This window comes from Heliangelus exortis, chromosome Z (genome assembly GCF_036169615.1).
Source record: "Heliangelus exortis chromosome Z, bHelExo1.hap1, whole genome shotgun sequence".
Lineage (NCBI taxonomy): Eukaryota > Metazoa > Chordata > Aves > Apodiformes > Trochilidae > Heliangelus > Heliangelus exortis.
Window position 1 is genome coordinate 20,857,765 of NC_092454.1, and position 24,505 is coordinate 20,882,269.

The 24,505-nt window shown below is 46.5% G+C and overlaps 1 protein-coding gene and 1 long non-coding RNA gene across 2 annotated transcripts in view; both read left to right on the forward strand.

Annotated features, from left to right (window-relative positions):
* LOC139789834 (uncharacterized) overlaps positions 1–23,328 on the forward strand; it is a 43,363-nt gene extending 20,035 nt beyond the window's left edge. Inside the window, exon 4 of the long non-coding RNA XR_011723260.1 lies at positions 21,994–23,328. This is a non-coding gene — a long non-coding RNA (uncharacterized lncRNA). The remainder of the gene's footprint in view (positions 1–21,993) is intronic.
* Positions 1–24,505, forward strand: part of KIF2A (kinesin family member 2A) — a 289,833-nt gene that overhangs the window by 87,803 nt on the left and 177,525 nt on the right. The window lies entirely within an intron of this gene.

Sequence of the window (24,505 nt, forward strand, 5' to 3'; positions counted from 1 at the left end):
GGTTATTTTGTGTGAGTGTCTTCTTATCCCTCAAAGCTGCAAACTCTTCTTCTTGCTTCTAGAGTGTTCAATTTTTCTACCAGCCTCAGTTGCTGCAATTTATTTCCTGAGGCACGCTGTGTTAACCTTAGCTGGAAATCTTGAATGGAGAGAAGAGGGTTTAGGCCTGTTTCCATGTAAGTTTCTGCTTTCCATTGCAGCGTTATCTCTCTGGTCATCTTAGTTTTTTCCTTTTGCCATTGTTGCTTTCACAGCTGCAAAAGCAGGTTGTGCTGTCTGTGCTATCAGAGGACCTGCACAGTGTGAGGGAAGAGCACCTGAAGCCAGGATTGCAACCTAAAGAGCATGGTCCTTGGCAGGGAAGAGAATGAACTCTTGGAACAGAGCCCAGGAAATCCTCCAGATGACCAGCCAATACGCAGCACAACCTTGTTCACCTTTTTGTTGAGTACTTACCTATTCAGGTTTTTCTATTATTCCTGCTCTTTAGGCTCTGACTCTCTTGAGATTTAGGGATCCTTCAGGAAGCAGAGAGAAGCTAGCTGTGTCCCTATGTGTAAATTTTGGAGTGGTTCTGTCAGGCAGAGCTTATGGTGTGGTTTGCTACCAGCGGAGTACATTGAGTGAGGCTGCAGTTGCCCAGTTCTTTCCTGAATTCCTTCTGGTCATCTTCTGACCCCTGGGCAGGGTTAAAATGCTTCATGCTTCTTGTTAAATGTGTGGAGGAGCTGCTGCATGTTTTGAAGGTAGTGAGAGCTTAAAAACCCTTGCAGAAAAACAAAATGAAGGAATGGGGAGCAAGTAAACTAGCGCCTGGGAAACAGGAAGAGGCTTCCAGTTTTCAAGGGGCAGTCTTTTCCTTTTCTTCTTTTTTGCAGAGGAAAAAATACAAGTACAAATTCAGAGCAGCTGCCAGCTCTTTACTGGTTTGTCTGAGAGAACACCAAGAGAGAGAACATGTGAATCAAAATCACCTCTTTGATTCAGTGGGGCCATCTATTTCTCTTGCTAGATACTGGCCTGTTGGATGGGAACTCTGATGAAATATTCTCAGGAATTGTGTCCCTTGGCTTCTGTGGAAGTTGGCTAACAGATGGAGGTGTACTGCAGCTGCTCTGAGGAGAAAACAAGGTGCACATCCTGCATGTAGATACTGTTCCTGTGCTGTGTGTGTCATCTGTCTTTTCTGTTTTGAAAGTGCAAGAGTGAAGGAAAGAAAGAAAAGGAGCTGGAAGAGCTGAACTGTCTGGTTGAAGTGCATTCAGACAGAGATATGAAAACAGAGAAGTAGGGCTTGTTAGTATCCCTGAGTACAAGTCAACCTGTATTGAACAAATACCAGCCTCATGTTAGTGCTAGCAAGACACTTCTGTAGATGAAATGAGAGCTTTCAAGAGCTGCCAAAAGAACTGCAAATGGAGGTTGACCTGCAGGTCTCCTGTGAGGGAAGCATGAATTCTTCATGTGAAATTTGGACCTTCCAGGTGATTTGTGGCAGAGGAATGCTGTTTTTTTCTCAGTAATTTCTGTTCCATCAAGCACATTTAAGAAGAAGCAAGCCCCACCTATGACGTTTACACAAGAGCATGTGAAAAAGGCTGGTTGTTCCTTTCATTGTTTTCTTGACAAATTTGCTGTGTAGGTTGGAGAGATTTCCAAGCAGAACTATGGAGATCCTAAGGGAATATGAGAAGTGAGCGTCCCTGCTTGATTTGAAGAAAAAAATGAAGGACAGATATTCTGATATGGTCAATGAGCTTGGTAAACTAAATGCAAAGGTGAGCTCTGATTTGTGTGAGGTTTTTTGGTGGTGGTCATTTTTCTCCTGAAACCTGTGTTAGTTTCTCCCTAGATGACTTCTCATGTTTTTGATTTTTTTTTTTCAGGTATGTATTTTGGAATGGATTGGCTTTCCTTGATGCTCAGGATCAGCGAGCAGAGATGTTCATCCTGCAGATGGGACCAGGAACAATTGAAAAAGACCAAACACCAGTGGCATGAAGAGATGACAAACATCAACCATCAGTTCTGAGAATAGAAGCCACCAAAGTGGCAGGGTGGGGGATTCCTTCTTTGAGGAACTCTTTTCTCTATGCCCTGTCCTACAGAGACAGTGTTCCTTCATCAGCAGCTTTGACGAATAGTAGTGCTGAGAGGGAGGGATTCTTTCTGAATGAAAAGAATTCTTGATGGTGATAGCTCTATGGTTCTGCCTCAGTTGCTGAGGAGAGTGAGGAGGCACAGGTGCCTCACTGAATAAATCTGGGCCCTTGACACTGGGCAGGTACAGCTGATGGGCCCTTTTTCTTTGTGGTGGGTAAAAGCGTGTTACGTACTTCAGGAGCAGACAGCTTCCCAGGCCAGACTGGAACAGATCAGCGAGATCTGTTACCATGATGCAGAGAGAAAGCTGCTGCTCTGCAGAACTAGAGATCTTGAACGGGAATTGGACAGTGTGAAAAACAACCAGCAAGAGATCATTTTTCAAAAACAAAACCATGAAAAGCTGTATCTGGAGGAAGTGAAAATTAGAAGATGCCTACAAAACAAACTGGAAAGGTAGGTACATGCTTTTTGGAGTGGTAATAAAGAGACTATCTTTTTCCTCACGTGTTTCCCTCTGAAAATTCCTCTTCTACATCTGGTCAGCGTTATGTATGTAAGCCTGAGATGCTATATTTGTGAGGAAGGTTCCTTTGGCCCTCCCTCTGTCTTAATGTCTCTTGAGTGTTCCAGGAGTAACACCACTGATCATGGAATTAATGAGGTCTTATAAGTAATTGTAGTTTAATGAGCAGCCTTTTTGCCAGTCTTTAATAATCTCCTCCTCTTATTCAGTATATGGCAAAAAAAAGAGATTAATTTTTTTGTCCTGTACTGCTTTGAATAAGGATGGACCCTTCAGAGAACACAATTTGATTCTGTGAAGAAAAAAAGTAGATATCTTTTTTGGCTTCCATTTGAGAAGTATGGTTTGAACATCTCTCAGAAAGGGAGCGTAGCCCAGAGTAGTTGTGCAGGTGCCCTCTACCTTTTGGAAGAAGCTGTGTAAGCACACTGCATTCACGGATTGCTTTGAAGCCCTAGTGCTGAGAGGTCCCAAGTGATGGTAGCTCTTATGCTCCTTGTGGGTAGTGTGACTACTGAGAAATACTCCAAAAAAAAGGCCTCAGATCAAATGCTGTTCTGGGTTTGGTGGCTCCTAATCCGTTCTACTTTCAGAGGTCAAATAATAGTCAAAGACCTGGAGGATAACTGGGCCAAAGTTACTCCCAAAGATAATTATTGGTATGTGTCTGAATATTTCAGAGCTGATGAAAAACAAGAAAAAGCCAACAGAAAGCTCTGTGGGAAACACATTCTTCCACCTTCCATCAGTGGAGGTCTGGCTGTCAGTCCAGTGCAGTGTCTGACTAAACTGGGATATCCTGGTGACAGTCGGGCTCTGAGTTCAGTAGGAAGCTTCTGAAGTCCACCCATAGGAGCAGAATCATTGGGGATGTACAGCTGCTACAGAAGTTTAATATTACACTCATGTTGATTGTATATTTTCTGTGTAATTCTAGTTCAAGCAGGAACGGGATGAAATTGTCTCTGAAGAACTTGGGCATGGTAGTAGTTTGCCATATTAGAGTTATGAAAAAGATGACTGCTCCTAATTCTTGAAAAAACAGCTTGAGAAGCTGTTTAGTTCCTGTACTAAGCATAGGTTTGTTTTTTTTTTCTGGTAGCTTTACAGTTACTTGAACATGGAAACTTCCTGTTTACAGAACACTGTGTAGAGTGTTAGGAAGTTGCCTGAAAAAAACCCAAACACAACATAAAAACCAAACCAAACCAAAACCAAAAAACAAAAACAGGACAAAGAAGTGCATTCATAGGAGCAGAATTGTTGGGGAACAATCTTATACCTGTGCAGCTAAAGTAAGCATTTTGAAATCCTGTCCTCAGCTATTGCTGAAGAGCATCCATAAGCAAGGTTGTACTTTTTAGCCTAAAGTTACAGCTCATTTGTAGTTCCAAACCCCATGGTCTAATAAGCCAAAATAACTCCTCGTCAAACAAGGACATAACTACATATGTTACAGGTGAAGAGTTTCATTCTTGAGGGTTGTACTTTTTTCCAGGAGAGCTTGGAGACCAAAGAAAATACTGAAGTCTAGATCACGAACCATGCTTTCTTGTACGAAAGAAACTATGAGAAAGAAGACCATGGCATAGGATGTTCCCAGATAAGGTTTAGGTTGAATTTTCTTATCTAGTATGTATGACCAGTTAATTTTGACAGGAATGCAAAACCCACTCAGACATCTTTGTCTACAGAAACACCTTTTCCTTCTTCACTGGTCTTCATTCTGGCAGTTTCCTCAGGGCAAATTGTTTTAGTACACTGATCCCAACACAGGGATACCTCAGAAATAGGGTTGTATGAAGGGGACTGCAACAAATCTCACTTTATCCTTCAGTGTGGGAGATCCACTGTGCATAGGAAAAAAATAAGCACAAAGAAAACTGACCCATTTCCTCCACACAGACACACTTGGTGTAAGCTGAAGTCATCTTTCACTAGACTTAATCCTCAATCACAAACATAAAAGGAGCTCTACATAGATTTTTGTGGACTTCAGCCATCACTTCTCCTGTGTCTATTGATTGCCTTCAGCACTAACCCATAATACACATTCTCTGCTGTCAGTTCTTGGTCTTTGCTGTCCCTTACTCATTGCTTGTGTTTGTAGCTACTCTGTTGCTGTCTTTTTTGAATAAGCATGAAGATAATCAGTGACAAAAGATTTTCTTTAGGGAAAGATCACTCACTAGTGTTCAGGCAATCATAAGAGGAGTTGAATGTTTTTCATACATGGCATCAAACATGTTCTATGATGTGAGGCCAGATGTCCAAGCAGGAATTGCACCTATTTTGTAATTATTACTCCAGAGTCACAGCTTTGCGGTGACTGGTGCTTTTTTAAAGCAGGTTGCTCCTGAGACAACTTCCTTCTGTTCTTGTCTGCTTTTAATCACAGAGAGTGTTCAGCTCTGGCTTTGTAGCCATAATGTTCTGACAGTGACCTCTTTGCCCCTCTCTACTGTAAAAGTAACACCAGGAATCTTGTCTCTTTTCTCCCCAGACACTGATGAACTTGAAATTACATCTTCTGGAGCTTATGCCATATCTTCTGATGGATCTTCAAAATAATTGAATGTTGTCTAGGATCCTCTTTGCAGGACTAGTACAGGAATTCCAGGATGTTACAACCAAATGCTACTGGATTTGAACACAAATCTAAGGAAAGGCACCGGAAATCTTTCTGTTGACATAGTGCATCTATAGTTTCCCCTCCCATTGTCCAGATGTGAAAACATATTTCTTGCAATCCAAATAAAAGTTCTTAATCTGTTCAATGGATGACAACCCTGTTGCACTTTCCTGGTGGTTTATTGATGCATATTTGCTTTATTTTGCACCAAGTAAATTTTTTCTGACTAGCAGAGTCTTTTTTTTTTTTTTTTTTTTTTTTTTTTTTATGAAACCAAGATACTTTATTTAATTCCAGATGTTCTGTTTGTTAATAACCTTTGTCAGGTAGTACGTCTTTGTTTTGTTGTTCCCCTCCTCACTTTTGCCCTTAACCCCCTTCCTTCCGCATGTTCCTCTCTGGGGTTCTCTGTTCCCCTCAGCTCTGGTCATGGCTGCATCTTCAGCCCCTCCTGCAGGCTGGGCCATAGCCCACCAAGCCTCTGTGTCCTGTTCCTCCAGGGGGCTTGAAGCACAACTGTGTTAAGATGCTCCACTAGAGCGGAGGTGTTGTTGATCATCTATTTCCAGACTGCATGGACTCTGCATATCCTCCCTCATAGCACCAATATATAATTATAGTGTCCTAAGATGATTGGTGGTCAGTACTTTTCCATGGCAGACACAATCAAGGTTAGGTGATCTTTGGCAGCCTTCAAGGTGGGCCTGTATTCTGAGCAGGAGGGTCTCAGGTAGGTTCTGCAAACACCAGAGTTGCAGGTATGGTTAGGGAGGGCCTGGTTAACCCCAGACAGCTCTTTGTCCACTAGGACCAGAAGGTGCCTGTTTGACTCCACTCGCAACCCCAGCAGGCAAGGTCAGAATGTGCCAGATTGTCTCAGCCCACTGCACTTGCTATGAAGCCAGAACTGTGCTGGGACCTCACCCCTGCAACTAAAGCAAGGACTATGTCAGCTGGTGCTCATGTGGCTCAGTCAGAGAGGGGGCTGCACCACAACATCCCTCTGAAAGTGTGGGATATAGAGAAGAGAGTGTAGGAAGGGGCAGAGAGGTGCTGGTGAAACTGTTCTCTGTCCTTATGAGACCTCTCTGATCTTGCAATAGCTAGAGTCAAAAGAGACCTGGAGTCCTCCTTCAAGAAGGACAGGAAAGGAGGAAGGGGAGAATTACTGGCTGGTCAGCATCACCTCAGTTCCTCACCTGGAACAGTGATGGGGTCCAGTCTGGTCCAGGCAAATGAAGGACAAAGAGGGGATTATTGAAGCAGAGTGGGCAGGGGAAAGGACATGGTGTGTACCTAGCCTCTAGCAAGCCCTTTGATGTGGTCTACTGGTGTTCCATTGTAACCATACTGGTGATGTCTGGATAGAAGAGGTGGATAAAGTGATGGGTGGGAAGTTTGTGAGATGGTGAGGGTCACAAGCCATCAGTGATTCAAAGTCCTCCTGGCAGGCAGTGACTGTCTCAGTCTCCAGCATGTGCCCCAACGCTGTCACCTATCTTTATAATCCCCCTGTGGGGTGGGACAAAAGGCACTTTGAGCCCCTTTGTGGATAAAGTCATGCTGGTGGCAATCTCATTTGGTTCAGCCTGCCTTGAGCAGGGCAGTCAGACAAGATGATGCTCAGGGGTCTCTTCCATCCTGAGGTATTGTGACACCCCCTGCCTGGTGATCCCTTTGCACAAGGGCCTGGTGCAAGGGTCCTGGAGCAAGAGGTCCTAAACCAAGGTCCTTGGTTCAAGAACCAAGCCTGGTGCAAATGCCCCATGCAAATACTTTGAGCAAAGTCCCAGTGCAAGTCTCATGCAAGACCCTTTGTGCAAATGCTGTGTGCAAAGAGCCTGGTGAAAAGTCCCAGTGCTGGGGGGGTGCATTCCCTTGGAGGGGTGGTCACTGTCTAGTGGGGGTCTCTCCCTCCCTGAGGGAGTTGTCAATTTCTGGAGGTGTCATTCCCTGGGGGGGGGGGTTGTCTCTCACTAATGGGGGGGAGGGGTCACTCCATGTGGGGGTTGGAGGGATTCCCTGGGGTGTGTGTCACCGATGAACTGACAGGTCATTGAAACATCTTAGACCAGAAACCTCAGTAGAATCTGGCCAGTAGCTAATCCAGCACTCCAGAACACCCTGCCTCTAATGCTTCATGGCAAATAGCAGCCATGTACTGCATGTCTGGCAATGACCCCAACAACTCACGGATATCTCTTCTCTTCCTCTACAGCTGGAACACACACCACACTACCATTCCAAACATCCTGGAGCCCAAGAACACCATAGAACCTTCTACGCAGAGCTGCTGAAAATCCTGAGGTTCTGCAGCATTCGTGTTTCTCTTGCTGTCCACACCTGGAAGGACAGTTCTGTACATTAGTGTGTCCTACACGTTCCTGGTAATCACTGACATTCCCAGGAAATGTTCTTTCTCTAAATGTTTCTCTAAAATGTTCATCTCTAAATGAGTGAACATCCTGGACTGCAATAGTTCCTTGGTTTCTGTTGACAAAGGAAACTCTGAACACCAGAGTAAATCAATGAACTATACAGCCTCTCCTTCTCCTCTCAGCTTTGCTTACACTCTGGGAGAGCTGCAATCTAGTTTTCCCAGTGTCATGGGTTTGCTCCCTCTTCTTGGTGATCCTTCAGATTTGAGCACAATTTCTTTTGCTCTCACCCACCTTCACCTTCTGAGGCTTGCTGGTGGTGCTGCTGTGCCTGGAGGCATTCTGAGCCTTTGGGGTAGAGTGTCCCGCTAAACCCATGAGGCCAGATGGAGAACACGTGAGGGACTGCAGCTGTTTGACCCATTACCCCTTCAAGTGAGACAGACAAAACCCATCCCTGGCTCAGGGAGTGCAACCTCTCTGCCCCGAGCTCCTGGGGGGAAGGAGTCAGGCCCTCTTGGGTGACACCTGAACTTCACTCTCCTTCGCCTTTTCTCCAGTACAGGCAAAACTTGAATGCTCCCAGTGTTCAGGACTTGTTTCCCAAGGTCACATGGCTCAGGTACAGAAGGTGTAGAAGGATGGTGCAGGCTCCCTCTAAGCTGTGCCCCATCTGTCAGTGCATCCCTTTGGACCTCAGTTCTCAGGAGGGATACCCATTCTTGTGCCTAGGAGGGTTCACAGAAAGCTCTGGGAGGTACATTTGATGAAGATTCACATTTCTCACCATCTGTGGAGTGTGGTGCAGATGGCATTCTTCCCAAAATGGCAAAGTTCTCAAATTCCAGTTAACTGAGTGTGCTGGGCAGTAGGCATCTCCCTCCAACCACAGTGGGTCACCAGCATCTGCCTGGCACATGGACAGCAATGATCTCCACACTCCAGAGCTGACAGTCACCCTCAGAGTGCCCTTTCTGGCTTCTTTTAAAACACTTGTTCTGTATGAATACCATGGCTGCTGACATGATATGCAGTAACAGGCTCTATGGACAAGTTCCCAGGGGTTTTCACAAATTGTTTAGGCTGGAAGAGACTTCCAAGATCATCCAGTCCAACCTTTGATTAACACCACAGTCAACTACTTAACCATGTCCTTAAGGACCAGGTCCAAATGCCTTTTAAATGCCTCCAAGGATGATGACTCCACCACGGTCATGGGTAGGCCATTCCAATGAAATTCCAGTTCCAATTTTGCTTCATGACACTGGATGGCGAAAGGACAGCAGTTATCTGGCACACCTGCTGACTATGTTGCCCTCAGTTTTTCATCAGGGATTGGCATTGTGTGACTGTGTTCTTCCTGAAAAGCTTCCTCATCCACGTGGTCTTCATCATGGTCCATCTCTCTAAAAAGAAAAGTAGGTCAGTTTGGTAAGAAGTAATTAATTGCTCATCAGAAGCATGACATCTTCAGGAGGTAATACTTCTCACTAGTCATAGAATCATAGAATCATAGAATTGGCTGGGTTGGAAAGGACCTCAGAGATCATCGAGTCCAACCCTTGATCCACTAAACTATGGCACTGAGTGCCACATCCAGTCTCTTTTTAAATATCTCCAGGGACGGAGAATCCACCACTTCCCGGGGCAGCCCATTCCAATGCTTGATCACCCTCTCAGTAAAGAAATTCTTTCTAATGTCCAACCTAAACCTCCCACAGCACAACTTGAGACCGTGCCCTCTTGTCTTGCTGAGAGTTGCCTGGGAAAAGAGACCAACCCCCACCTGGCTACACCCTCCTTTCAGGGAGTTGTAGAGAGTGATGAGGTCTCCTCTGAGCCTCCTCTTCTCCAGGCTGAACAGCCCCAGCTCCCTCAGCCTCTCCTCATAGGATCTGTGCTCGAGTCCCTTCACCAGCCTAGGTGCCCTCCTTTGGACCTGCTCCAGGACCTCGATATCCTTCCTGAACTGAGGGGCCCAGAACTGGACACAGTACTCAAGGTGTGGCCTCACCAGCGCTGAGTACAGGGACAGAATCACTTCCTTGGACCTGCTGGCCACGCTGTTCCTGATACAGGCCAGGATGCCATTGGCCTTCTTGGCTACCTGGGCACACTGCTGGCTCATGTTCAGCTTCCTGTCAATCCAGACTCCCAGGTCCCTCTCTGTCTGGCTGCTCTCCAACCACTTTGTCCCCAGCCTGTAGCACTGCATGGGGTTGTTGTGGCCAAAGTGCAGGACTCGGCAAACAACGTGTCATTCATGGAGAAAAATCTAAGTGCTAGACACTTTCCAGTTTACCAGCACACAGCAAACCCTGATATGCTGAGAGATGAGGGGATTGAATGGGACCTTGTTTGCACTCCGCACAAGTGTTTGCATTTGTGGCAAACTGCAAGATCATAGGATGGCAGGGGTTGGGAGTGCCTCTGGAGGTAATCAAGTAATCAAGTCCAAAGCCCCTCCCACAGCAGGATCACCCAGGACAGGTCACACAGCAATGCATCCAGATAGGTTTTGAAAGTCTCCAGAGAAGGAGATGCCACAACCTCCCTGGGCAGCCTGGTCCAGGGCTCACTCACGCTCACAGTAAAGAACTATTCTGTTGAGGTGGAACTTCTGTTTGGACACTTTGTGTCCACTATCTCTTATCTTATCACAGGGCAGATATTTACAAACATTAATAAGATCCCCTCTCAGTCCTCTCTTCTCCAGATTAAACAGCTCCAGGTCTCTCAGCCTTTCCTCACTGGACAGGTGTTCCAGTCCCCTGATCATTGTTGTAACCCTAAGATGATGGAAAATAACTTCCTTCAGAGGGGACAGAAAGACACTGTGGCCAGCTCAGCCAAGGAAAGAGCTCTTTCAGGAAGCACATCCCATCATGGCAACTCTACCACACAAAATGGGGACTGACAGAGATGGGGGACTGAACCACAAGCTCTTGCAACCATTATCTGGAGACTTTTAAAAGTGAAGAGCCCACATTCCCCAAAATAAGAGGGAAACGTTGACCAAGTTCTCTGAAACACAACTAGAAACAGACAGACAAACCTGCTGAGACTGAATTCATACAGCCCTTCATTTTAGCTGCCTTCAAGTGCCATGTCCGTCCCCAATTGGTGTGTCCAGCTTTCATCTGTCCCTGACCCTGAGGTGTCACTGAGAGTCCTCAGACATCCAGGAGAACACAGGGGTTGGAACAGGATGTGAATGAAGCGTGGGGTACTCTGGTCCTGGCCAGGAGATCCCTACAGCTCAGGGCAACGTGTCCTAACAACCCCAAGCTGCCTATGGATCTTCACTGCAGCTCAAGGCTCTCTCCCATCTGGTGACTTCAGGGTGCTGCCCTCTCACAGGTTCTCAGGAATCAGCTCCTCAGCAAGTCCCTCACACATTCAAGGTGTGAGCACTGCCAGTTCTGCCAGCTGTATACAAACGTCTGCCCAGAACAACTCTGACCAGTAAAGTTATAACTGGGGCGGTATCTGCCGTTGGGACTCAGCTTGAACCACAACTGGCAGCAGAAACTCTGGACCATCTCCGTGGATCACCAGTGCCTGCAAGGTGTGAAATTGAGTGTCACAGCAGCACACTGCCGGCGCTGCTGCTCAGCGCTGCACTGCCCTGCACAGAACTGTACAGCACTACCCAACACTGCAACGCCGAGCACAGCACTGCCCAATATTGCACTGCCAAACACTGCACCGCCCAGCCCTAGCTCACCTCACACCCCGGCCGCCCTCCGCTGCGGCCCCGCGGGGGCATCGCCGCTCCCCAGGGTTCCCCTCCACCCCCCAGTCACCCCGCGGGGACCGCTACCGCCCCGTCTTGCCTGCAGGAGGCCCCTCACCTCACAGCACTGTCCCGGCATAGCTGCTGCCTCGCCGGGCACTGGGGTCCTCACGGCCTGGACCGGCCCTACCCCCCGCCGACTACGTGTCTCCAGGAGCGGGCAGGTTTCGAGGGAGGGGCCGGCTTGGGGCTGCCTGACCCGCACCGTGGGGCTGCCCATGGGAGCCGCACTGGCGTGGGAGAGCCGGGGTCCGGTCGGACAGGGTTTGTGAGGGGCCACAGGGACACCCCCCGGGTCAGACCGACCCCAGCCAGTGAGGGGGACCACGGCGCTGCGGCTCTGAGTGCTTCTGGCCAAAGCACTCCCACAGCAAACAGACTTGGCTACATCTCTTCACAAGTGGTGGGGTTGTTGAATCACAGGGGTCACAAGATAGAAAACTAAACTTTTAAAAAAACAAAACAACAAAACCCCATCTTTACTCAGCATGCAAGCGTTCTGCCTGCTGGCACTGCAGCCTCTCCGACTGCGGCGTCTCCCTCTCGTGCTGAGCCGAAGTCTTGCGAAGGCTGTACCCCCATGTTGAATGAGTGAGCCTGGTTACTCTAAGGAAAGAAATACTCCTAAAGCAATAGTTTTACGTCTGTACCCGCAAAGCAAGCCTGCTAGGCCAGGAAAGGACATGAGTCAGGAGCTCCAGGCACGGTGCAGGGGCGGGCAATGCGGGCTGCACCAATCACGGCTGGCGGAGGAGCGGCACTCGGATGATCAACAAACTGTCTGCCCCATCATTTGATGGGAAGAGCAAGTGGGGCGTGGTTCGGAGAGGCAGTTCCAGACAGAGGAAAGATCACCTGAATGAAGGGCAGGGATTGGCGGGGGAGGGAGAGTGACCCCCTCAAGCAGCCAATCAGAGAGGGAGCATCACCTTAAGGCAGGGAGGGCACCGTCCCTGGGCAGCCTGATCGCCTGAGGACCAATCAGAGGCAGCCCACAGGGAAGAGTGGAACTCTCTACATTTCCGGGGTACGGAGACAGCCTTGCAGACCAATGAGAGATAGAATCACTTAAGCAGAGGAGACTGACAGCCTCCTGCCCTACGCTAGCGAAGATAAGGTAAGCGGAGGATGTGGCTGCTATCCAGGGTCTTCCCTGTCAGAGGGTGAGTGTAGTACGGGAGACAGTAAGGTTAGGGACTCCCCCTCAAAGCAGAGCATATCCCCAGTTGGTGCTTTCCCTGCTTCTTTCCGCACAGCTACTGCACATCATCCCCTTCCTGATGCTGCCCAGCCTGCTGAGACTGGACCAAACCTGCCACTACCTCTATGAGAGGTGTGATAACCATACCATCTAGTGCCACTTCGGCATCTCCCACCTGCCACCTCCAACACATGTCCCTGCAGGAGGGCCACCATCCTCACTGGTGAGTCTGCTTTGTCCTGCAGCCTCATGTTTAGAAACCAGAGCTTTGATGCTAGGGTTTAAATTCTGGTTTCCCAAGAAACATGAGTTTTAGGCCACAAACCCTAATTTGTGGGACAGAAAGTGCCTTTTTAGGTTCCAAAATGATATTTGTATGTCCATTGTTGGGATAGAAAGAAAGTAAAAGAAATATATTCCAAATCTTATTATTTTAGAATTAGAGGTAGAAGAAAATAAGAATGTGGAAACATGTAAAAGTTTTACCTTGTAAAGAATGGTACTTTGTTGGGAGTAGGAAAACTAGGTACTCAGCTTTATTTAAGTAGCGAGATAAGGGTAAGACTGCATATCAAAGTTAGTCGAGTAGAGATAGAAAGAAGCTGGTAGTAAAACCAATTTGGAAGTAATCACACACCAGCTGGACATTAACCAAGAGAAGGAAGGTGAAAAGAACACAGCAAGGAAGATGTCTGACTTCATCAGAGGAAGACTAATTACTTCATTCTGACAACCACCTGAGGGAGGCACGCAAGCGCAGAAGGGGCCAGTGTTGCAATTCACTGATGAAGCAATCTACACATGCATATGTATTAGAAAACGCTGTAGCCTGTTGAATATGTAATTAGATTGCGAAATTTTCCGGGATAAATTGTGGCCACGTTGTGACTGACTTTGGAGCCAGATTTGGGTGCATACCCCTGGTTCCTGGGGCCTCGAAATAAAGCATCACATATAACCTCTCCCGAGTGGTTATATGTTTGTCTCCACGCTAACACCAGTGCCTCATTTTTATTTTTCAAGTTCTTAATTTTTGTCCACCTGGTCCTCATTTGAGGCTCCAGAGCCTCATTTTATGGTCCAAAGGCTCAGTTTTAGCTTGCAAAATCTTTTTGGAGTCCAAAGCCACATCTGGAGTGCCAAATCCTCATATTTATGGGCCAACCCCCTTCAGTGGGACTCAAAGCCTCATTTTTAGATTGCAAAGCCTTTCTGTAGTCCGTTTCAGAGTCCCAATGCTCAGAGTATCCAAACCCTCTTGTAAATCTTAAGCCTCCAGTGGAGTACCGAAAGCCTCAAAGCATCATTTCTTGTGGCTCTCAAGAAACCATGAAGTTTCCCTTTGTCTACAGGTCCAAAGCATCATTTGTTGCTTGTAGCTCAGAGCCTTCTATTTAGGTCCCAAATCCTACTGTTGAGGGTCCCAACCTGTCTTTCATTACCCATAGCCTGTTTCTACAGCACACGGTTTCATTTTAGGGGGTCTAAGCCTTCATTTGTCAGAGAGAAAGATGGGTTTTAGAGTACATTTTTAGTGTCCAAAAGATCATTTTTACTTTCCAAAGTCTTTGGTTCTGCTTCCAAAGGCTCATTTTATGGTCCAAAGCTTAACTCTTATGGTCCAAATCCAGGGATTAAAGCACGCCAGCCACTGTGAGTAGGTCTGAACCAAGGATCCCACTGAAGATGCAAGGTCCAAGGTTTGAATTCCTCTTATGTAAGCTCCAGGGTGACAGCTTGAACTGGATGTTTTTTAATTGTGCTGCCTCCCAGTTGTTGTTGGAGTCAGTGAATTCCTCAACAGTGCCTGGGCTAGGGCCACACTCCCAAAACACCCTCAGTGGGGCTACCATTTTCTGTGGGAATCAGGTATTGCTCAAGACAAAGTGGAACATTTTCTATAGCTTCTGTCCATTCTCCCTGGGAATCTTTGGTTGCTCATGCCTTTTTCAAGAGTCAGTTCCATCAGCAGAACGTGCACCAGGATATTTTCAGCCCCACCAGGTTAGACCGTTGGATGGTTTGTAAGCCCAGGGGCTGGTACAGCGGTTATGCTCTGGCTCCAGCAGCAAAACCTGTGAGACTATTTCTTATGTGTTCCTTTGTCCTTCCTCAGTAGTGGTCTGGCTGAGAAATTGCAGCAAGATGGGGTGTTGGCAACCTGGGAGCAGAGGATGCAGAATAGAGAGTAGAGGCTGTTCTCTCAAATACAATATTTCCAAAATCTGTCTCAACAGATAAAATACTAACCTGAAAATCTTGCCTCATTTCCCTTATTCTGTTCCTCTTCAGGTCCTTGGCAAGGCTACTGCAAGACATACATTTTGAAAATGCCCATCAACAAGACTCTGCATATCTCTGTCAAGGCCCTTGAACCTTGAGTTATCATTAGTATTCTCACAAGTAAGTCATTTCAGGATCTTCTACACAGAAGTCAATTCAACATGCCTTTTTTAAAACTTGGATCTGGAAAGCAGATCCTCCTCCTCCTCCTTCGGCCTTCTTTTCTGGCTTTGGTCTCAGGCCCTAGTCTCATGCTCATCTTTCTCCACCTCATTCACATCACACATATCTGTTGGCTCCTTGTTCTTCTCTTTCTCCTTTTCACTTCGATTACAATATACTCTTGCTCCTTATACTTTTGTATCTTTAAAACACTTCCTTTGTGTCCTCATCCTTTTCCTTCTGTTTTTGTTTCCAGATAAATCCTCTTTTTCTCAGGCTACTGTCCTCTGCTACATTTTTTTTCAGTTCTTGTCGTTTTTTGCCTGCATTTTTTCTCCATAATCCTCCTTCTGCATGACATGTTCTTCCCTTTAATCTCCTCATCCTCATGTTGTACTTACCTGCTACCTCATCATCCTCCTGGTGTTCTCTCATTCCCCTTCATCAACCTCTTCACCTTCCTTGTGTGTCCTACTGTCTTTATCTAAATGATTTTGTCCTCTTTGATCCTTCTCCTTGACCTGTACTTATCTGCTCTTCATCACCCTCATGCTGATGCATTTTGTTTCATTCTTCATGATGGTCTTATTTGCAGGTATCTTCTTCTGCTCCTCCTCCAATTCCTCCACTGCCACCTCCTTCTTTGCCACCTCCTCATGCTTTGGCCTCAGGCTCCGGTCTCATCCTCATGTATTTTCTCTTCATTCTTATCATACTTTGTTCTCTTGACTTCTTGGCCTACTGTTTCTCCTTTTGCACTTTCTTCCCATTTTACTCACCCTCCCTTTGCACTTTATTTCCTTTTTACTCAGCCTGCTCATTCAATTTTCTCCATAAAATGTGTCCTTTTTGTCCTCATCATTTCTCCCTGTTTTTGCTTTCTGTTTCATCTTCTTTTTACTCAGGCTGCTCACTTCTGCTACACCCTTCTTCCTCTGCTTTTCCCCCATTGCTCTTCATCCAGCTCTTCATGTTGCTTTTGACTTTCACTGTCCTGTATCTCCTTGGGTCATCATGTTTTTTTCTTCACCTGTCTGCTTTTCATCCTCTCTGTTTTCAATGTTTCTCTTTGACCTTTACTTCTGCTCTTCATCATCCTCATGCTGGTACCTTTTGTTTCATTCTTCATGGTGTTCTTATTTTCAGGTAACTTCTTTCTCCATTTCCCATCTTCTTCTTTGTTTCCTCCCTTCTCCTTTGTCCTCCCAATATGCAATTTTTGCCTCCTTAATCCTTGTACTCCTCTTTCTGATTTACTTGCCTTCAGCCTCTTCATCATCATGCTATACTTATGTGCTACCCCAGGATTTTCATGCTGTTGTTTTTTCATCACCTTCAGCTCTTTGTCATGATTTTGTTTCCTTTTTTAATTTTTCTATTCCTTGGCAGAATTTCAGAATCATGGAATATTCTTTTTTTGTAATGCTGTCTAAGATCTCCATGACAGTGACCATCCACCTTCCCCGCTCCCCTAAAAAAAAATAATATATATTTCTTAAATTTATCAGTATGCCAGCTTTTTTAGTTTCTGGGTGGTTTTTATGGTTTTTAATGACCTTCTGCATGGTTTTTAATGACCTTCCAGGTTTGTGGTTTGGCCACTTCCCTGGTTAGCACATTCCAGCATTGGACTACTCTCAGTAACAATTTTTCTCTTAATATCTAACCTAAATGATTTTTTGTCATGATACCTTTTTTTTCTTTCTGTTTGGTATGAGGGTGTGGTAATATCTGTATTTTGTTGTTTAAAGTTTGTCCAAACTGGACTCCAGAGGGGAACAGCTGGTGCCACAGATATCAACTTGGCTTCTCCTGGTATTTCCAAGGTTGTTACCAGTTCAGAGTCTGCTCTGCCCTTCGATTTCTGTGGAAACTCTCCAACTCCAGGCTGAGGGCTGTGGAGATGAGACAGGGGTAATCTGAGAGACAAAGAGTAGTTGGATCATAAAGGGAAACTGAGGCAGGCCCATTGAGAAGGAGTGTCCTGCTACAAAAAGGTATCAGGAAAAGGTGATTTTTAATATAAATTATTAAAAGGGTGACTGAACAGGATTTGATGGCAAGGGTCACTCTGTTACTTAATGTGTGGAAGGGATGTGTAAGGGCTGGAATTGGATTGTAGTGACCTTCACAGGGATCAGGGGAAATTATTCAGGCAGGGACTGGGGAGACTGAGTGAGGGCTAGGCCAAAGTGATTTCCGGAAGGATAAGGGAAAAAAATGAAGAAGGTCAACCTGTTGAGTCAGGAGGGTCAGAGTAGATCCCCTTGCTTTCCAAACCCTTTCTCAGAGAGGAGTCTGTGTGCAGCTGCATCCACTCCTTGTCTCAAACTTAGCGGCTCACAACTCATGGGTTAAGTGCAGGGATTTCAGTGTTGAAATAGACTGATCATACCAAATTACAAAATTACATAGTAATTTAATTCATTTATAGTAACTGAATCATCAAGAATCGGCTATAATCAATACAGAGGTTCTAGTAAAAATCTAAGAGTTTCTCATCTAAACTGTGCACAAACACATGTACACACACAGGTTAACCTGTTAAGATGTTACATTTTGGTACCTACTGTCACACCCCACAAGGTAGGTACGGCACTGTCATGTCTTACAAAGTGAGCACGGCTCCCTAGCTATGGGGGCCAAACAAAATATCACCTCCCATGTAGTAGGCACATCTCTGCATCCCACAGCGGGGACACAGGTAGGGTTCCCCAGAGTGGGGGTCGACCCAGGGAGATTCAGACTGGACCCCCTTGCTTTCTAAACTCCCTCAGAGGGGAGCCTAGGTGTGGCTGGGCCCAATCCTTCTCCTCCTCTAATTAATCTCTTAACAACCCATTTGGCGAGATTAAGTTCAGGAATTCTTTGCACAGTACTCAGGAGTAAGGTTATTACCCAGGAGGTTTGTATAAAGCACAACTTTACTTAAAAGTGAGTAAGATTATAAAGCATGTGAGATTCCAACCAGCAGAATTATAAATGATGGTACTTTCAAAGCAATGGATTACAATTTAGAAAAACTTAGGAAAGCTGTCAACTTTCTTGTCTTGTCAAGAGGAGTTTACAACTAACAAAACTTAACAAAGCAAGGGGTAGTAAAACTTATCAAAGTTAGAAACTATGTTACCCTCATGGGCTGAGATAAGGTTAGAAAGCAGAGAGAGAGAGAGCAGGAGGGAGAGGGAGAGAGGTAAAGATAAAGAAGAGAGAGAGAATATACCACCACCCTTGGATCCAGGGATGATCTTCGTAGGAAGTTCAGGTACTTGGATGGCGAGTGTGCATTCAGCATTTCAAGTGTGCCTCTTTTATGCCACCTGACCCCGCCATTTTGGGGGGGGAGGGCTTTGGCATATCTTGCAAAGCCAGGGCCCCTCCAGATGGGATGACAAAGCAATAACCCTTATTTCTGCACATCTGCCCTCTCTAGTGGCTACACAGGACACACACAAGATGTCACTCTGCCTCTGCAGGGTACATCTTGCCTGCCCCTGTCTTTATCAAATAAGGATAGAGTCCTACCAGTTAGGGTGGCCATCAAACAGAGCTTCCCTTGCCAGGACAGTGTTCAGTTTGTCAGGATAGCCACTAAAGGAGGGGCTGTTCCTGTGAGAATAGGGCCCTGTTTATCAGGGTGGTGTCTCCTTGAGAGAACAGGGTCCAGATGGCTATCGAATGAGGCCTCCACCCGAGCACAGTGTCCACTTTGTGAGGGTGACTGTTTGGAGACAAATATTCTTCTTTGGGTTCTACAAATGGTTACTAAGTTTCTTCAGAAACATCACTTGGATCTCCTACGTTGACCCCATTAGGATTTTTAATTTTGTGTAGGAAACCCCAGAATAATTTAGATTCAGAAGGACTTGAACTGGTCCTATCTGAATCTGGTCCCGTCCTCCACACATGTACTCAACACAGGACAAACCATTGTAAGCCTGAGCTGCTGAGGATCTTGTCCAGAGAACTTTTAAATATATGCTGCAGGAAAGACCTTGAGGTGGGCAACAGGGATGGCATCTGTGACAGAGCAGCTGTTCCTATCCCTAGCTGCTGTCAGCAATGGGAAAATCCATGCCCAAGTATCACCCAGAGAGTTTTTAATGTCTGGAGAAGGTGTTGGGCTCCTACCGAAGGAGAAGGTATCTGGAATGACAGCCAGGTCACAGAAGAGGAATTCAAGAACCACCAAACTCTTTTGATGCTCTTTGATGCTGCTTCTCTGCTTCTTGCCCATGCTGGTGGCACTGGCTCACTCCATATGGCTCTAGAGAACCTGCTGGCACAGTTGGTCATGGTCCAGCAGCCCTTACATTGGCCAAGAAAATGGCTGCCTGTCACCCACACCACATTATATACCTGCTGGGGTGGAGCAGGCTGGTCAGGACTGGCTTAGGGAGGAGGGGTGGCAGCTGGGGATTGGCCAAGCATCTTAGAGGGACCTGTGGATTGGCTGACTGGGGTAACATGGCCCCACAATCCCCCCTCCCACAGTCATAGGCCTTGATAGGGTTGGTTGGTTGGGGTTGGTCCAGGGCTAGGGGTGGTGGGCAGAGCTGGGACGGGTCCATGGTTGGGAGGACAGCAGTGCTGGCAAGGGCTGGAGAAGGGCTGGTCAGGGTCAGAGTCTTCAAGTAATGTGTAGAGCAGGGTGCATTCTGCTAGCAAGAGCTTTGTATCTGTCTTCTCCAGGAGACCTAGGAAGGTGGGAGCACAGGGATCTATGGGTTTCTCCCGCAGTTTTTCTCCCCTGGGGAGATGGTCCCACATCCAGAACTAAGCTGAGAGCTTGGAACTTGACTGGGGTATTTATAAAGCCAGCTGTGAATTGATTGGGAATTTGGGACCCCAAATTCACATGAGGGAAACCCCCGAGTGACAGGGCAGGGGAGAAATAATAGCTCAATTAAATATGCAGTGCAATCAGGTGGTGGATGTACAAGGTCCAGATCATAAGAGGTGTAAAATTGGGCAGCCCTGACCCACCAAAAAATTGCAGTGGGTTCTGAACTGTGATCTTCCCCTTTGCTCCAAGTTCCTTCCTGATCTTGGTATCCTGCAGCAGGGTTTCCATGACAGGTTTGAGCTGGCCATAACTTTGCTGTTCTCCTTGTATCTTTCTTCATAGAAGTTGGCTTCCTCAGACACCTAGCAAAATCTTTGTGCAAAATGTTTGACCCACCATCTGGTTCATCAGGAGTGATAGAGACTTCGAGATACTCTGGCACCAATCAGGTCAGTGGAACAAACCAGGACCTTTATGCAACTGGTGCCAGCCAAATGCATTTGCACCATTACCCTTTGCCCTGAGAAAAAGCTATTTTGCACACAGGTTCCAGTGTGGCTCAAAACAGTCTCCAAACTTCTTCAAAATGTCTGCTTATGTTGTTTAGATGAACCTCTAGGGTCTCACTCTGTTTTTGCAGCTGTTTGCCCCTGTTCACTTGCTTTGCCTTCACTACCTGGTGTTGCCTCACAATCTTTTTTTCAAGCTTTTACATCTGCACACACAGAGAAAAAAAATAGGAAGTTTAATCTCCACCCCTGTGTTTTGGACCCTTGTCAGGACACTTAGCCAGAGAAAATACCCTCTGTTGACCTGAGCTAAGCAACCACGTCACTAGTGAGCTCACAGTTCTAGAAGCAGCTTTAATCCCAAAGGATTCCATCCTTCACACGCAGAACCATAAACTAACTAGAAATGGGTTTATTTTTGTGTTACAGTGGAAATGCAGCTGCCTCTGGAGGGAAATTCAGCTAGTGTTGAGCATGACAGAACAGCCTTTGGTACAGACTGGCAGAGGCATTAAGGATGGGGTTTGGGTAGTGGTGTGGTGAGGCCCAGACAGGGCTCTCTGCAGCCCTACCTTGAAATGAGTGGAGGAAAGCTTTTGCCAGAGTGGGGAGCTGCCAGAAGAAAAACCCCTAAGCAGCATGAAGCCAGGGACCAGTGGAAGAGGTACAACTCGGCCAAGAGATCCCTGACTGAAACCTAACCCTGTGGAGAAAAGCTGTGCAGCACCTGTTTCGTTGACTGAGGATGCTAATGAACCTTGGACACCACAGTGCAAAGAGTAGATGTGTTTTACTAGTGACAACTAAATAATACAATCAAATAAGAAAATTACGAAACAAAGGACCAAAAGCAGACAAATAGAGAATATACAGGGTAATGCATCAAATCATTACAACATAAGAGAAAGGACAGTGATTAAGAAAGATACATCACCACTTGCATACATTACCATCCTCCAGATGCACAGTTGCTGGGGAGCTGGGGAGATTGCAGCAAGGATTTGGAGACACCTTCCTGGCAAGTGCGAAAATCCTATGCTGTGTGTCCACCTGTGGCTGAGGCACGCAAAGTTGCTGCAAGGGGGTCCAGCCTTATATACTAAACAACCTGCAAGTCAGGATGACTTTGCATATTACATTATGCGAAAACATCTGGCTCGTCTCCTGACCAACCATGACCAGGACTTCACCAGAGTCCAGGGCATGGTTGACAGGGCTTCTTTAACATATCCACATGGAAACATCAAGTCAATTATTTTGGATAAATGATATTCCTGATTATTAATACAAGGATGTAATTTCAATATACTTTTGCTATTTCCATACAAGGCAACCCTGGCTCGGGCCTATTGTCCAAGCCTTAGCATTTCAGCACCTCAAGCAACTGTAAGCTACTTGAGCATGTTCCTGGCTTCTGTCATGGACAGCTTGTTCAGAACAGAAAGTTGAAGGGACCTGCCACTTCTGTAGCGCTGGGTTTCCCTCGGCCTCCCATCCCACTGTTGGCTAAATCCAACTGAACTGTCCTCAGGAGTAGTGACAGAACATCCCTGAGATCTTGCTGTGCCTCCTGTCTTGACAGCACAACTAAATGTTCCAATTTTGCCTCCCTTTCAGGAGAATAAAAATAGCCAAAGGCAAAAGCAGAAGGATGTCGTGTGACCCCAGGCACATGTGTGCCATCGAGGAGGAGCTCCAGAAAGCAGCGGGACAAGTCACGAGTCACACCTTACTTTTCTAGACAGTGTTGCTGACGTGAATGACAGCCTGGCTCTATCCATTTGTTATTGTCATGTGCCTTTTGCCTGGAGGTAGCATTACATTTCAAGGCCTGAATTAAATGCATTTTACATAGAGGAGTTTCATACCAGGGCTCACCCCTGGCTCTGCCATCCTCAACCAAGGAAAGTCTGGATTTTCTTACTTGGTTGTCCAAGTCAGCTATCAGGGCTTTTCTGTCTCAAATTAGAGCACCATACTGACACTAGGTTTCTCAAAGGCCCTGGATCCAGCATCTAATTTCTCATGATCCAGCTAAGCTTTATGAACATATCCTCAGGTGTTTGGATTAGTGACTTTAGTTCTTTTCTGTAAAAATGGAATGACAAACTATATTTAGCACATTCCACTTGCAACAACATAGTAGGTCCTTATCCTCACTCCATTTCTGCACTGAGGTCCCCAGATCTTGGTATTTCCAAACACAATGCAACTGAGTGAAGGTGCACTCCTGGGCCTGCATCTGCTGTTTCAAGTTGGTATTATAAGACTTCTTATTGGCTGCTGCTATTTTTAGCTTGTTCTGCAACCTCCCAATCTCCACTTGAGCCATCTTTTCTTCATCCTTCCCAGGGAGGCTCAAAAGCTGCTGCTTTAAAGAGGACATTCCTAACTGCCACAGACAGGGAGAGTTGGTCACTTGAGCAAACATGACCAGCAGCGGTAGGCAGTGAAGCTGGACACAGGGGAGTGGGCTAATGGTATCACCATCTACAGCTCTGTCATCACCTATAGCTTTTTGCTTGTCACCTCAGATATTTGCTACCACCCAAAGCACTGAGGCACATGAACAATCTTCATGAGCTAATTCAGACCAAAGTCCACCAAGCGCTTTGCTCTTGAATAAGCCACCATCCCCCAGGGCATATCCTATGGTGATCCCCACAGCAGATCCTCCATAGCACCTGTGGACAATTCAGCTGTGGATTGTGTTTCAGTTTTTACCTTAGGGCCACTCATTTCTTCCAGCTAACTCAATCAGTTACTCTGCAGATGCCTCAGGAAGGGGAAAAGGGTGACTCTAGGAACCAAGTCTGCTTTTCAAAGGGAAACCCAAGTAAGGGAGTGGTTGCATCCCATTGCCTGTGCCTCAGCACCCACTCATGTGTTTGGCACATGAGGAAGCCATCATAGACACTGCACAGTGAATAAAAGGAGAGCATTTGTAGTGATGCCATTGTGAAACAAGCTCCTCTTACTGAATTTGTGAGGAGAACAGATGGCCTGAGCTATTCCACCCCACTTGGTACCTGGGTTTCTATAGACATCCTGGTGAAGTCGGGCCTCTCCATGCTGGTGGGCAGAGCACCCAGCGAGCTTGCATGAGGACATTGCTTGGATTGAGCCCCATCCCACTGCAGCCAGGGAATGCACCAGGGCCAAGTCCACAGCCTCTCACCCCAAAGCTGTACCCCTAAGCCTCGTTGCACTGTTCCAGGCTCCCCATCTTCCCCCTAACACTGCTCACCCTTCCTCGGGGTGTTGTGGCTTCTCTCCAGCCACATGGGACTGTTGTGGCATTTGGGTAATCCCAGAAGGAGCCCCTGTTAGCAGTGGGAGGTGCAGAAGTGAGATCCCAGCAGGGAGCTTCCATGTAAAGAAGCAAACAAAAGCCCGGGGCTGAGTCACTAGAGCCATAATAATCCCTTTGCCACAAGATGAAGGGTGTGGCCAGCTCCTTCCCAGGGCTCAGCAAACTCTGAGATCCCCAGAGAGTAGAAGTACAAGATAGTATCAGAGGCTGAAGGCCTGGTATTCCTAACTCATCTCTGGGATGAAGGGGGAGAAAGAGCTGCTGAAGGTGAGCAAAAGACATCCGTGTCCCAGTGTGCAGAGCTGTGTTGTGTTCGAGGCCATAAGCAAAATCCCCAGCTAGTACATAGCTCCCAAATCTATGCCTCCCCATTATCCTTGAGACTTTGATGAGCTAACAAACCATCCATCAAGTTCTAGGCTAATTTACAGCCAGATAGGCTCCAAGGATGCATTTAACTGGAAATTATTCTAACAGCAGAAAACAGAATGTGGCAACATATATGAAAAACTGCAACCAAGGGCAGAGCAATGCTGGGAAGGCACTGGACTTGTAGGTCTCACTAGGGCCAGGGGAAACTTAAAGCTTATCAAATTTTTTCCTGAAAAATTGACTGCTCAGTGGGATAATAACAAAGATGTGTCCATGGATGAGGTTGCCTCAGTGGCCCTGTCTGTGTTATATTGCAGAACCCTTCTTTACAGTTTGCTTCTTTTCACCCTCAGCAGAAATAGGGCCAAACCTCCAGCTCAGAACAAAAGTGGAGCGGCAGGGGTGGACGTTGTTTTTCCAGAAGCAATGCCACTGGGTGGCTCA